The sequence below is a fragment of the Schistocerca serialis genome, chromosome 7 (genome assembly GCF_023864345.2).
Source record: "Schistocerca serialis cubense isolate TAMUIC-IGC-003099 chromosome 7, iqSchSeri2.2, whole genome shotgun sequence".
In the NCBI taxonomy this organism is placed as follows: Eukaryota; Metazoa; Arthropoda; class Insecta; order Orthoptera; family Acrididae; genus Schistocerca; species Schistocerca serialis.
This window is the reverse complement of record NC_064644.1, coordinates 469597790-469611138: the sequence shown is the minus strand read 5'-3', so window position 1 is coordinate 469611138 and position 13349 is coordinate 469597790.

The following is a 13349-nucleotide window of genomic DNA, read 5'->3' as shown; positions in this document are numbered from 1 at the left end:
CAGCACACTGACTGATAATGCGTTCTGTCAGGCGGTTTAAATTCGTAATCTTCATCCCTTTCTCTTTCAGCACACTGCAGAAAAAGATATCATGGGGAGAAAGGTCTGGCGAAGGAGGGGACCATTCCACATGCCCTCTTCTCCGAATCCAGTGAACAAAATTGTCATTCAACCAATCACTAACAGCTGCAGAAAAATGAGCATTGGCCGCATCCTGCTGAAACAAGTCTGGAATCTCTCACCCAAACGCTCAATTTGAGGCATCAACTTATCTCTCAGTCTGTTCAGATATGTCACACCCATTACAAGTTCATCAAAGAAGAAAGGACCTAACACATGAGCTTTCCGCAAACTACACCACCACGTTTTGGCAGCCCTATTGTTTAGAAAGACTCATCTAATGTGGATTGCCTTGAGGCCAGTATCAAAGATTTTGTCTGTTCACTTCACCACTGACATAAAACACAGCTTCATCACTGAACAACACACAGTCTTTCGTAAAATGGATATTTTCACCCAGTTTATCTGCAAACCATTCATACATGTGCAGGCGTCTATCGAGGTCACTTTCATTTAAGTGATACAATATCTATAGCTCGCACGGATGAAACCTCACCTCTGCCAGGATTTTGTGGATGGTTGGTCTTGGAACACGTAACTTTGTGGATGTACGACGAAGCGATTTATTTGCACTAGTGTAAACCTTGCCGAAGACAGCTCCTTTCATTTCATCAGAAGCCTTTGGTCGTCCAGAGCGGGGTTTGTCCAAAACAGTGCCTGTATTTTTCAAAAATCTGTGATTAATTTCCCCGACGGCAGTAAAACAAATGTGACGGTGTCTAAAGTTAAATTCTTCCGCAATTTTGCAATACGACCATCCTTCTCGTCCACTTAAGAGTAGAAACTCCACACGTTCTTCTTTAGACAGAGCCACCAATCAATCCGAAAGAAATTATTAGAATTTATCCCTTAATCATTTATTTGTTACTATTTATTAATGTTTATAGAATATAGAATATTTATTAGTATTTATTAGAATCCTCTATACCCAGACTTTGTGAAGAACCTGTGTATTTGCTTGCGTACCACCTTCTGCAGCAGCTGCTATAAGCTATTACTACTGATTTTTCTGTAGTAAACTTACTGCGAAGCCGAAAGAAAACCGCAACTTAGTTATACGCAAAGACGTTCTGAGAACATATTCAATACACCCGGAATGTTGTTGCTAGGCGTTTGAAATTGTCATTTAAATACACACTGACGATACGCCATAAATCAGCGTGCAGCTGCAAGCTTCGTAACTTACCCGTGAAATAAGAATTACGTACGCAGTCCACTGGCTGAGACATTTCCGTTTCCAAAAACAATTACGATTTGCGCCACGTGAATTTAAAGTTCAGTTTAATTGATGTCGCTTGTCTCGGCGCCCTAATTACAAACAGTTCGAAAATGTGTTCCATTCGGCCTGATTACTTTTTAATTACAACTCCCGTGAATGTGTAAATAGTTGCTCGAGCAATTATTTCAAACTTCGCAAAACAGTAAATTGCCAATTGCCCATGTTTAGTTACACTCAAAGCCCGATGTTGGCAATGAAACATGGAAAACATGGAATAGCTCGTCAACAAGATGGTGGTACCTCCTGTCACAGTGTCACAGAGGTCCTACTAGTATTTATTTTTTATTTTCATGCACTCTTCTGAAGTGACAACGCCACTTGCTTCAGTTCTCCTTTATTCTGGTTGTGCCATATTTGATTTTACAGGTTTGGGTGATTGCCTTGCTATACGTAGAATAAATATGCACTATGACGCTATCACTTAAATAATTAGATTTTTATCATTGCTAGTTGGTATGTTTCCTCCTGCTTTTCGTAGCTATTCGTCATTAGCTTCAATTAACATTCATCTTTACGCATATATTGTAATGTTACATGTTCCTGATGAGATGTTTTTTCAGTAATCACTGCAATAGAGCTAAAAATAGGTCATTTACCTGTTTCCACAGAGATTTTCAAATTTTCACATTATTCTTCAGGTAAGTTTATGTGTTTCATAATACTTTACGAACGCTTGTAATAAAAACTGGATCGTTGTTAATTAAGTTTCTTTAAAACTGATTTGCATATGTAACTACTGTTAATGTAATATGAAAACTGTCCCTTTCTGTAATATTGCATATAATATCTTTCAATAATTTAATAACAACTGTTAAATATTTATTCTTTACATGCGTAAGTAATAATAGCTTCAGTAGGAATTCCAGTGATCACTTGTGGCTCATATGGTATTTCTAATGCAGCATAAGTGTTTGAGGATTTTTAATGTCTGTATTGTAAACCTTCCTCTAGTGTGGTAAGTATGGTAGAGAAAGGTCCTACCAGGAGACTGCCCTTACAAGATAAGTGTAATTAGCAGAAGGGGTGACCATGGCAGTAAAACATATGGTGGGTTATAGCTTTGAGTAGGCACATGTGGTGGGGGCATATACTGCAGCTACACACCATTGGAGGCATAAGAGAAGTTTTGCAATTTTTCAACGCCATAAAGACAATTCAGCTCTGAGGCAAAGACGAACAAATTTGAAACTACAGAGCTCATTGGCTGGGAAGCTGACAGTTGAATTATATCTGGAAGCTGTTCACGATTCCATGAACCTAGGAGGTATGCTACAGAGATTAGCGGAAAGTAATGGATAGGGTTAACACTTCGTGGGGACAGGTGGAGGGGTTCTAGCGAGTATAGGTTCAGAAAGTCCCCTCGTGGATAGGATACATGGAAGGGGCCACTGTAAGTTCAGATTAAGATTTAGCCTAGGGTCAAGTTACTAGGACCCATGATTGTTTCATAAAGCACTATGGGACAACTTCCTTACTGTCCAATAATAGTTCGGTCATTCGTTTTAGAGCAAACTGGGAAAAGGATGAAATCAGGATGAAACACTTGAAAGTGTTTCTGAAAGTGAACTAGATATTTTGTACTCAGTAGATCAAAAGATGTAGATCAGCATCTGTGAGCAGCGAAGGGCAGGTGGAAAAATGATGTGCATAATTTTGTGTAGTAGTCAAATAACGAGTGTACTGGTCACAGGAAGATACTGTAACTACACATTCTCCCATTTATAATGATGGATTTTTTGTTTTATTTTCATGATACATAACGACTTAACGTTCTCCATAGTTTTTATGCATTTGCCTCATCTATCACAGTTGATGTCGCAAACTTCCGAACCTGGTTTGCGACGACGTGTAAACGAAAGTACCTGGAAGTCGGACAAGAGTGAGTGTAATGAGCGTGTGGCGTCTGAGCTCCATATACAGTTCCGTGATTGTTAAGTTTATTAGCAGATCAACGTCCCAGAGCAGTCATGTAGACTGTACACGATTGGGTGATATACGATCGTGTCAACCCATCGTATCCGTCGTCAGTCCATATCAGTGTTGTTACGTATTTTTGGACTCCGCTGTACTCGTTTACCATAGGATAAGGTGCTATTGAGGTGGATTTGACGTCCAGCTAAGCATTTCATTAAGTAATGATGGGATATGGGAAGGTATGTTCTTTCTTCTTCTAGGCTGTCTTCTTTCTTCCCTCTCTTCTACGATGTCTCTTCTGTATTTGCCGCTTCTCCCTTTGTTCTTGCTTATATCTTGTTTTTTTTTTTCCTTTTTTTTCCTCTGGGCTGTGATACAGTAATTAGCATTTCTGGGATTTGTAACTGTTGTTTTCCAGGAATTCCTGATGTGAATAATGTGTTAAGGGAATAATGTGATTTGTTTTTAACACATTTGCCCCCAACGCAGCTTCCAGCAGTACTTTTATTTACACTTCTGATACGTGGTACTGACTTTAACTAGCATGGCGTTTCTGGAGATGCTAGTCTTACAACAGCACTCTTCTGTCGTAGTTTCGTCTCTCATCGTGGTGACTAATCCTCATAGTGATCTTTTTTATAGCTCCAGCTGCCTTGTTGGACAGGAATATTGCTGACCAGCTCTTATAAATTGCATCTGCCGCTCCGGCGTCTGTCTGTCGCCTAGTTCCACCTTCGTAAATGAACATTCGACTAATTTGCTCAGTACAGTCTTTTAAACTGTCTGCTATTGTAGCAATAGGAGCAGTAAGCCCAAAGGCCTCCCCTCTCACTCTGCGCGCCTTTCCCCCTCGCCATTGCTCCGCCATCTCACCTTATGCGAGACATTCATGTTGACCCTATGGGCTGTAGTCTACCTGTGACGTCGTGCTGCGGTACTCCATGTCCACTCGTATTACAAAAATCTGTGATAAAAAATTCCAGTTTGTTTTACATAGCTACCCTACAAATTTACAATGGACCCTGGCCTTGTCTAACAATTATTTTAATCAAATTCCATTTTACTTTACACAGACGCTGTTTGTCCTTGATCTAACCAAGTTCCCTCAACTTCTTAGAGAAAGTCAAAGTATAGAATAATGGTGATGTACGTTGAAAACATTAGTTATCACACGCAGTTAGTATTTTTTTCTTGGATTCCAAAACTCGTTAGTTTTTTCGGACGGATAAAGATAAGAATTAGACAAAAACCTGTTTTTCCTGTTTGCCCTACCTACTCTCTTTTCTGCTGTTGACTCCTGCAACATAAACTCTCAAAAAAATGTTCAAATGTATGTGAAATCTTATGGGACTTAACTGCTAAGGCCATCAGTCCCTAAGCTTACACACTAGTTAAACTAAATTATGCCAAGGACAAACACACACACACCCATGCCCGAGGGAGGACTCGAACCTCCGCCGGGACCAGCCGCACAGTCCATGACTGCAGCGCCTTACACCGCTCGGGTAATCCCATGCGGCAACGTAAACTCTAGTACCAGAATTGTTCCCCTACTGATTAACTCATATATGTTCATCATGTCACCTTAACAATCTACTACCAAATTATTCGAATACTTGTAGTCTTGCTGTACCTCTAAGACATCTTTCTGGTCTCATTTATCTTTCATTTCCCATCACCTTTTCGGATGAGAAAGTAAGCCAATATATAGGCAATAATTTTCAGTCCTCTTCTATTAGTTCAAAGATTCTTTTTCTTTTTGTATACCTATAATTTGGATTACTGGCGACCTGGAGGTGAAAATTCTGTTAGTATCATATAAACTGGAACATCACTAATATGCCTTTGCTCAGGCACTTTTTTGAACTTTATATCTCACTATGTATCCTTCGTATGCTTTTTAAGTGGGTTATATGGTGCATCCTCAATGACTCTCCTGGTTTTACCTTGCATTTATGCTTGATCCCTGAAACCTCCGGATCCTGACCGCCAATTGGTCCTTTAACTTTTCGCGTCTTCAGCACCGGAAGTACACCTTCAGAGTTGCATTGACTGAACAGATCTTCCGAACTGGCTGTCATCTCACTCCCGCTGACATTTACTGCATTTATAATTATATCTCCAATTCGTGCCCTAATTATTGGGTGTACTGCAGGTAGTAAATTTCGTTCATCTTCTTTCATGACCACTTCTTCAATCGTGTCATACACAAGTCTGTTAGTCTTTGTATTGTTAAGCATCAACCTTTGTGGTGTTTTTTTTCTGGATGGCTTCCCCAATTTTTTGCTGGTATAATTTCGTCATACTGCCCGCACTGTCGTGTCATAATCCCCTGAATTGTATATATCGGATTTGCTATAAGGCTGTACTCCAACTGCCGGCCGTTGTGGCCGAGCGCTTCTAGGCGCTTCAGTCTGGAACCGCGCGGCCGCTAAGGTCGCGGGTTCGAATCCTGCCTCGGGCATAGACGTGTGTGATGTCCTTAGGTTCGTTAGGTTTAAGTTGTTCTAAGTTCTAGGGGACTGATGACCTCAGATGTTAAGTCCCATAGTGCTCAGAGCCATTTGAACCATTTTGTACTCAAACTTGGGCTTCGCCCGACTGCTTGTTATTCTCATGAACTGTATCCAACATTACGTTTAAATACTGTAATGTTTCATCATCCTCCGTTTGTATTACTTCGATATTACCTCAGGTAATTCGTTTTCCTTTGCTGATTCGATGTACTAGGATTCTGTGATTTTTTACTGGTCCCGGAGGGATGTTCGAATTCGATTAGTTCTTATTATGTGGCTGAAACCAATTTGGTCTATTGTCACCAGTTCACCAGTTCCCATTTCTATTACTATTACTGTTTCGTTAAAATCGACAGTTGTAGCCGTTACTGTTTTGACGTGATTCCGATTTCCTTGATTTCGTCCATTATTTCGGCCTTGATGCATTACTATTGCCACTGTTCCCATTTCCTGTCCTCAGCCTATATCCTTGTTGGTTTCTTTGCTTTCGTGCGTCATCCTCACTGAATATAAAGCTAACTCACGAACGATTCCCTTGAAAGTCTGCACGTGATCTCCTTCTCTACCTATTAATGATTGTTGGTATCTTAATGGGAGTTTAATTGTAAATAATCGGATTAGTTCTCCATCACTGTACGGATTATCTAAGCACTGATTCTTCTTTACCATTTTCTCCAAGAATTTAACAGGATTGTTTTCTTTCGAATTCTGTCACAGCGTCTTCTGAAGAAATTCATATTTGATTCTATTTTGTGCTTCAGGCGACCAATATCGTGACAGAAGTGACAATTTAAAATCTTCACACAATCGACAAGTTGGAGCTATCTTTTGCAACGCTTCTGCAATCGCATCGTCCACGTGTGCACTAATGAAATCTAACTTTTATGGTGATGGCCAACATTCAGGTAAACCTATCTGAAACTGACTGATAAAGGTCCTTGAATGCAAGGACTTTCCGTCTTCTTTGTAATGCTGAAATTTCCTTAGAGTGAGAAAGTGGTCACTGTCAAATTTAGTGTTGGCACAATGTGGTGTTTGTTACAAACGACCGCTCCTCCCTCTAATTATACCTCTGTCATTCACCTCTGTGCGTTGTACTGCTATTGGGTACTGCACGCTTCCGCTAACCTCTACGTGTTGCAACGTACGGGGGTTTATTGTAAAATTATCGATATATTGAAAAATATCTATTGGTAGTCTTAGAAGACCTTGAGTTCCTATCTGACTTAAGTTGGCTCTGTTTAAACGCGCGGTTATGCCCCCAGTATCATTTGCACCGAAATTATCATTACACTCTAATTATTAAACAAAAATATGGTGATTGCTAGCTACGAAATCAATAATGCGGTGATTAGCATATGATACCAAATTAAGATTTATTCAGAACAGAATGAGCAATATTTCTACCCTAACATGACAATCCAATACACTCGCTAACCGAGCTAGCCTATCATTGGCACAATGCATCCTCTTTTCCTAACTACTTAAGTCAACACTGAACCCGTAAGCGACTCTATTGAAGTTCTGCCTGAACGGACACAGACTCAGAGAGCGCCAGTCAAAGAGCTAGCGGAATACGAACTCATTTATAATTACAGTGCCCTGCTTTGGCTGATGATTGCTCATATCACCGTAATTCTCCGTGATGATTACGACGGTCGGCCCAGCGAACGTCGTGATGCCGTCTTTCCAGTGAGCGAGCTTGGCTTTAATCTCCAACGTGGACGTGGTTTGCGTCCGTAAACTTCTGTACGCAAGTGTTCAATTGCGGAGTCCGTCACTAGTCAATGCTCAAGCTACTTGCACATGTGCCACGAGTAGTTGGCCGACTCAAGTGCGCGGCAGCAAAGGTACACTTCAGATTGCATATGAACACCACAAGTTAGTGCAAATCTGATTCTCTCCTCAGAGGAACAGATAATGCTACGTATGTGGAGTCGTATGCTCTAAACTACTCAGACTTGGAGAGTAACCACTGGACTCAATGCCGGTAACTTCTCTCCACGCTCTCCAAGCAGGGCAGCCAGACACCGCGACTGCTCTCCTCCACAGCCAACCCCAGAGTCTTCCTTCCTAGTGTTTGCAAACCTGGCCGCTCTTCGCCGCGTGGATCCGTTCGCGTTGGTAGCCAATCACGACACAGACTTCCATGTATCCGTGCGCGTTTGTACCCAACCACGACACAGAATTCTCCCGCGGTTACTGTTGCCGCCAAACTTTTAACACGTATCTCTACGCGCTCTGCGCCAATCCCGTCACAGACTTCCGCCAATTTTCCACTGTGGAGCGAAATCGTCTTTCTCTTTTCGCATATAGCTCCTTCTCGCTTCTTGTTGTGATTGCCCAGCCTCCCCGAACGTCTTTGGTGGTCTGAAGTGCCAGCCGACAAAGGGGTCCGGCCGCGGCCATCCCGTTGTTTCACATGACATAAACACCTTTCTTAGGGGTTCCGGCCGTGTTCCAACCTCTGAGCCCATCTCGTTAGCCTCACATGACACAAACAACTTCCTTTTCTGTTTCCATTCTCTCCTACCGGTGGGCCAATTATCAATTATTATGCGGTGTATTAGTACTGATTTAGCACCATGTAAGGTGATAAATGTGCTACCTTACAGTGTGTATTAAACCGTTGTAACGGTACGCAGTTATTCGTCTCAAGTTGCGCCACACCTCCTATATTCTGTCATCGTTATTGATAGTCGATTTTGGCAGTTGCTGTCCATAACAGGATCGGTATCCATTCTTGCCAGTGGCATCAGACTCTGGTAGGATCGGTACTGTTTCATATAGCAACTTGTTATAACCTGATCTACTTGTTGCGGTGCTGGATTCTGCTCTCGTGAACGTTGGTCAACGAACGTTACATTTTGCATTAGTATCGGATTTTGTTGTGCTCCCCGAAATTCTGTCTGTACATGAGGCATCCTCTGCCTCTGATCAATTGATACGTTCATTTGCAGCTTGCCAGTAGCTACTGTGTTGTGGCGTAACAAGACAGCTACGCCACACTGAAGTAGCCGAAAGGCACGCGTAATCTCACTTAGGCTAGAGAAAGGCCTGAAACAGGATACGTAATGAATGGTAGCAAGAAAAGTACGTAGCTGCTTTAATACTTAACTTTTAATCCTTCATGTGAATACAGCATTCCTTGATGATACAAGTGAGACTCTATCTTAAAATGGTTAATGGCGCCTTGCTAGGTCGTAGCCATTGACTTAGCTGAAGGTTATTCTAACTGTCTCTCGGCAAATGAGAGAAAGGCTTCGTCAGTGTAGTCGCTAGCAAAGTCGTCGTACAACTGGGGCGAGTGCTATTCCGTATCTCGAGACCTGCCTTGTGGTGGCGCTCGGTCTGCGATCACACGCGGGTCCGACATGTACTAAATGGACCGCGGCCGATTTAAAGCTACCACCTAGCAAGTGTGGTGTCTGTCGGTGACACCACATACTGTTCTCATCGGCATACTCGCGTTTTCCCTTGTTTTATTCTTTTGCACAATTGTGCTCTCAGATATGCAGCTGCGTTCGCGTCTCTCCACATTTCCGCGATCTTTTTGCGTCTTGTTATCCCCTGTAGATGACTTTGTTACGAACTTTACAGTGTCTGTTTGAATTTACAGTGGATTCAGACGTCATAATCGACTCTGAACACACGCTGTCGTTGTAACTTCGACATTCTATACTTCGAAATAATTCCATTCTGAGTTTCAGGTATTGCTCCTTGTTTTTTTGACTCGATCTTGAAAATAAAACTATCATTTTTTTTTCAAAGCTGCTTTCGAAACCCTTCTGTGAACGGTTGTCTCTTCGATGATCTGTTGTGCCTTACGAGTTGTTTTCTTTGCAAAGATATCTACCCGTTGCTTGACCTCTTTGACACTGTTGAATCTCGTCACGCAACTTGGTCATATCTTTTTGCACATCGTCAACATCTGTTCACATTTGTTTACGACCTACCTTAAGTGCTTCAGTCACGTCTCGTGATTCTTTTACATCTTTTCGAATTGGATCTAACTGACGATTGAGATCAGCTTCCCCTTGTTCTAAATTTCGTATGCCTGTATTAGTCTGGGCAAACCCCTTTGGATTTGACGTCTTTACGTCACCAAACTCTCTTGCACACTTTGCATTTGACATCCTTATGTCAGTCCGCAGCTCGTGGTCGTGCGGTAGCGTTCTCGCTTCCTGCGCCCGGGTTCCCGGGTTCGATTCCCGGCTGGGTCAGGGATTTTCTCTGCCCCGTGATGACTGGGTGTTGTGTGCTGTCCTTAGGTTAGTTAGGTTTAAGTAGTTCTAAGTTCTAGGGGACTGATGACCGTAGCTGTTAAGTCCCATAGTGCTCAGAGCCAGAGCCACATCCTTATGTCAACAACTTTGGCACACTTTGCATGGTTTGCCCCAAATATTGCAATATTGCAAACATATTGTTTGGTACGTTTTTATCTTTCCCGGTAGTCATTTGAAGCGATATTTCTCTCTTTTGTCTCTCCTGTACAGTTTCCTTGCTTTTCCTTAAGTCAAGCAAGGTAAACACTTGAAAATGTACCAGGACATTCCTTACACTAGCGTAATCTCAAGAGAAAAATAAATACTAACGTAACTTCAAGTACAATGACACACGAAAATGCATCCCAAAAATATTACACTGACAGTGTTATAAAATCATACAACTGACTGTGCATCGCCTAGTGTATTGTACCTGCCAATATGATCCATCTGCCTAATGCCTTCCTCGAATTTAAGCCCCAAGAACACAAGTGCAATATGTGGTTAATATGGACATGAGGGAATGAGGAAAAGCGACACACTCCAACTCCAGTCTAAAGCAGATCTGAACACACTCTTGTGACTCTCACACTTTACCGAGCAAGGTGGCGCAGTGGTTAGACACTGGACTCGCATTCGGGAGGACGACGGTTCACTCCCGCGTCCGGCCATCATGATTTAGGTTTTCCGTGATTTCCCTAAATCGCTCCAGGCAAATGCCGGGATGGTTCCTCTGAACGGGCACGGCCGACTTCCTTCCCTAATCCGATGAGACCGATGACCACGCTGTCTGGTCTCCTTCCCCAAACCAACCAACCAACCTCGCTGTCTGGTCTCCTTCCCCAAACCAACCAACCAACCAACTCTCACACTTAGCGCCTGAGTAATGCGGTGTTTACATTGTGCAGACTGCGGTGATAAGGGCGGCCGTTTACGGCTTTGGCATGTGTCGGCAGTGATCGGTTCGACGTTTTGCGAACCTGTTGACCTTACAGTTCTACTCTGTCATTGACTGGATATGCAGTCATAAACTGCCCCAAGTTTTTGTAAGGTGGAAAACTATGGCTAATTCGACAAGCTGTGTGCACTCGCTAAGGCTGAGTGACATGTACACTGTTGCCCTCAAATGTTCGTAGAACTTAACCAGCACACCTTATAGATCGTACGGTCCAATCCAGAGATATTACGAGGTGTCTGGTCCTCGTTAACCCACATAGGTGTTCACAACAAAATGCCCCTTCCGGAGCCGGGGCAGAGCAGGTGGCACTCTGTTCAGCACACGGGCGTTCTAGGAAGAGAGTCCCTCCCCCCTGAATTACTCACTCATAATTGCCTATATTGTTGCAGTCTCTCCCCACCGTATTGCGGGTTCGCCTTTTGCCACACCTAGTGTGAGCCGATGAGAGCTCTTGCTGCAACTTTCGTCGTTTCTTTACCCACTGGGGTTTCAGCAACGAACTGGAGTGTACGCTAGTTTCATCTGGTCGAATGAGCATTCGCCCTTCTTCATCCAGTAATACGCTCCACCCAAAGAGAAGCTGATCAAGTGAACATCATGCGTCGTCCTCCACGGCATCACACGATTTTCGAATATTTACCAAAACATCAGTGACACACACTGTTGGCCTTCGTTCTGCGTCTCAAAAATGGCCTCCCACTTTGTTCCTCAGTGCTTTCTTAAGATAAAAGGCTTTCACAGACCAGGCATGGGTCTCGCGCCATATACGTGTGAGTGTCACGCGAATTTTGTTTATGTCAAGCTGATGAAGCACTTTCTGCGCTCTTAACGTTTCTGCGTAAATGGAAGGGCTGTATTCTCCTTTGAGAGCACCGCAAATGAATCCTTTGCTCCGTTAAAATGTTTTCTTTAGTACAAGTGTGAGTCAGAAGTCTCGTCCAACGTTGACTCATTGTTGTGCTGTTATCTGTGCCGAAACTGCCAGGTATGGTCCGTGCGACAATCCCTAATTGATCTTCCGTGACGACGATTCGCTGGTTCATGGCTTTCCTAAGTCTAATGGCTGGTTCAAATGGCTCTGAGCACTATGGGACTTAACAGCTGTGGTCATCAGTCCCCTAGAACTTAGAACTACTTAAACCTAGGACATCACACACATCCATGCCCGAGGCAGGATTCGAACCTGCGACCGTAGCAGTCGCGCGGTTCCGGACTGCGTGCCTAGAACCGCGAGACCACCGCGGCCGGCTCCTAAGTCGAGTGCCATGTCATAGTACCTTGGTCGGCTTGGAAGTCTCGCTTACACTTCAGTTCACTGCTAGAGATATGCTACTTGTCTATCAGCTTGCAAATTACGTGGATATTGTTAGTATCGAGTTCATGTGAGCCACGGATGAATTAATTACTCTCTGTACTATGCAAATAACGTGGTTCTAAGTAAAGTATGAGTTGTGGGGTGTCAAATTCATCTGCTTCATGCGTGCGATCGATTTCTTGACATAAAAGTATGCTGGTTGGTAAAAATTACCCTGACACCTTACACATCAAAGAAGCGTTGACAGAAGTAAAAGACAAGTTCAAAAGTGGGATTACAATTCGAGGTGAAACGATATCAATAATAAGAGTCACCGTTAACATTGCTATCCTCAGCAAAAGTGAAAAGAACTACAGAATGCATTAAAAGGAGTGAACAGTGTAATAGATACAAAATGTGGATTGAGAGTAAAACGCAGAAAGACAAATGTAATTAGATGTAACAGTAATTAGGTTGGTGGTAAACTTAACATCAAATCTGGGGTCCATGAGGTAGATGAAACGTATCGATTCTGCTATTCTGCAGTCAAAGTAACCCATTACAGGTAAGGCAAGATGAAAGTAAAAATAATCAGATTAGCACAGAAAAGAGGGGTATACCTGGCTAAGAGATGTCTGCTAGTATCAAATGTCGTCCTTAACCTGAGGAAGAAATTTCTGATAATACACATTTGCAGCACAACATTGTATGGTAGTGAAACATGGACTGTGGAAAAACTGGAAAAGTTGTCAATCGAAGCGTTTGAAATGTAGTGCTATGGAAGATGTTGTGAACTGTGTGAACTTTACGGATAATAAATGAGGAATCAACAAAGAAAGGAGAGTATTGAAAACACTGACAAGAAGAAGGCAACACAAGACGACAGGACGTGATAAGACATCATGGGATAATTTCCGTGGTGCTACGGGAGCTGTAGAGGGTAAAAACTGTATCAGAGGGCGGGGGTTGGAATACATTGAGGAGGTAAGAACTATGCGACTTA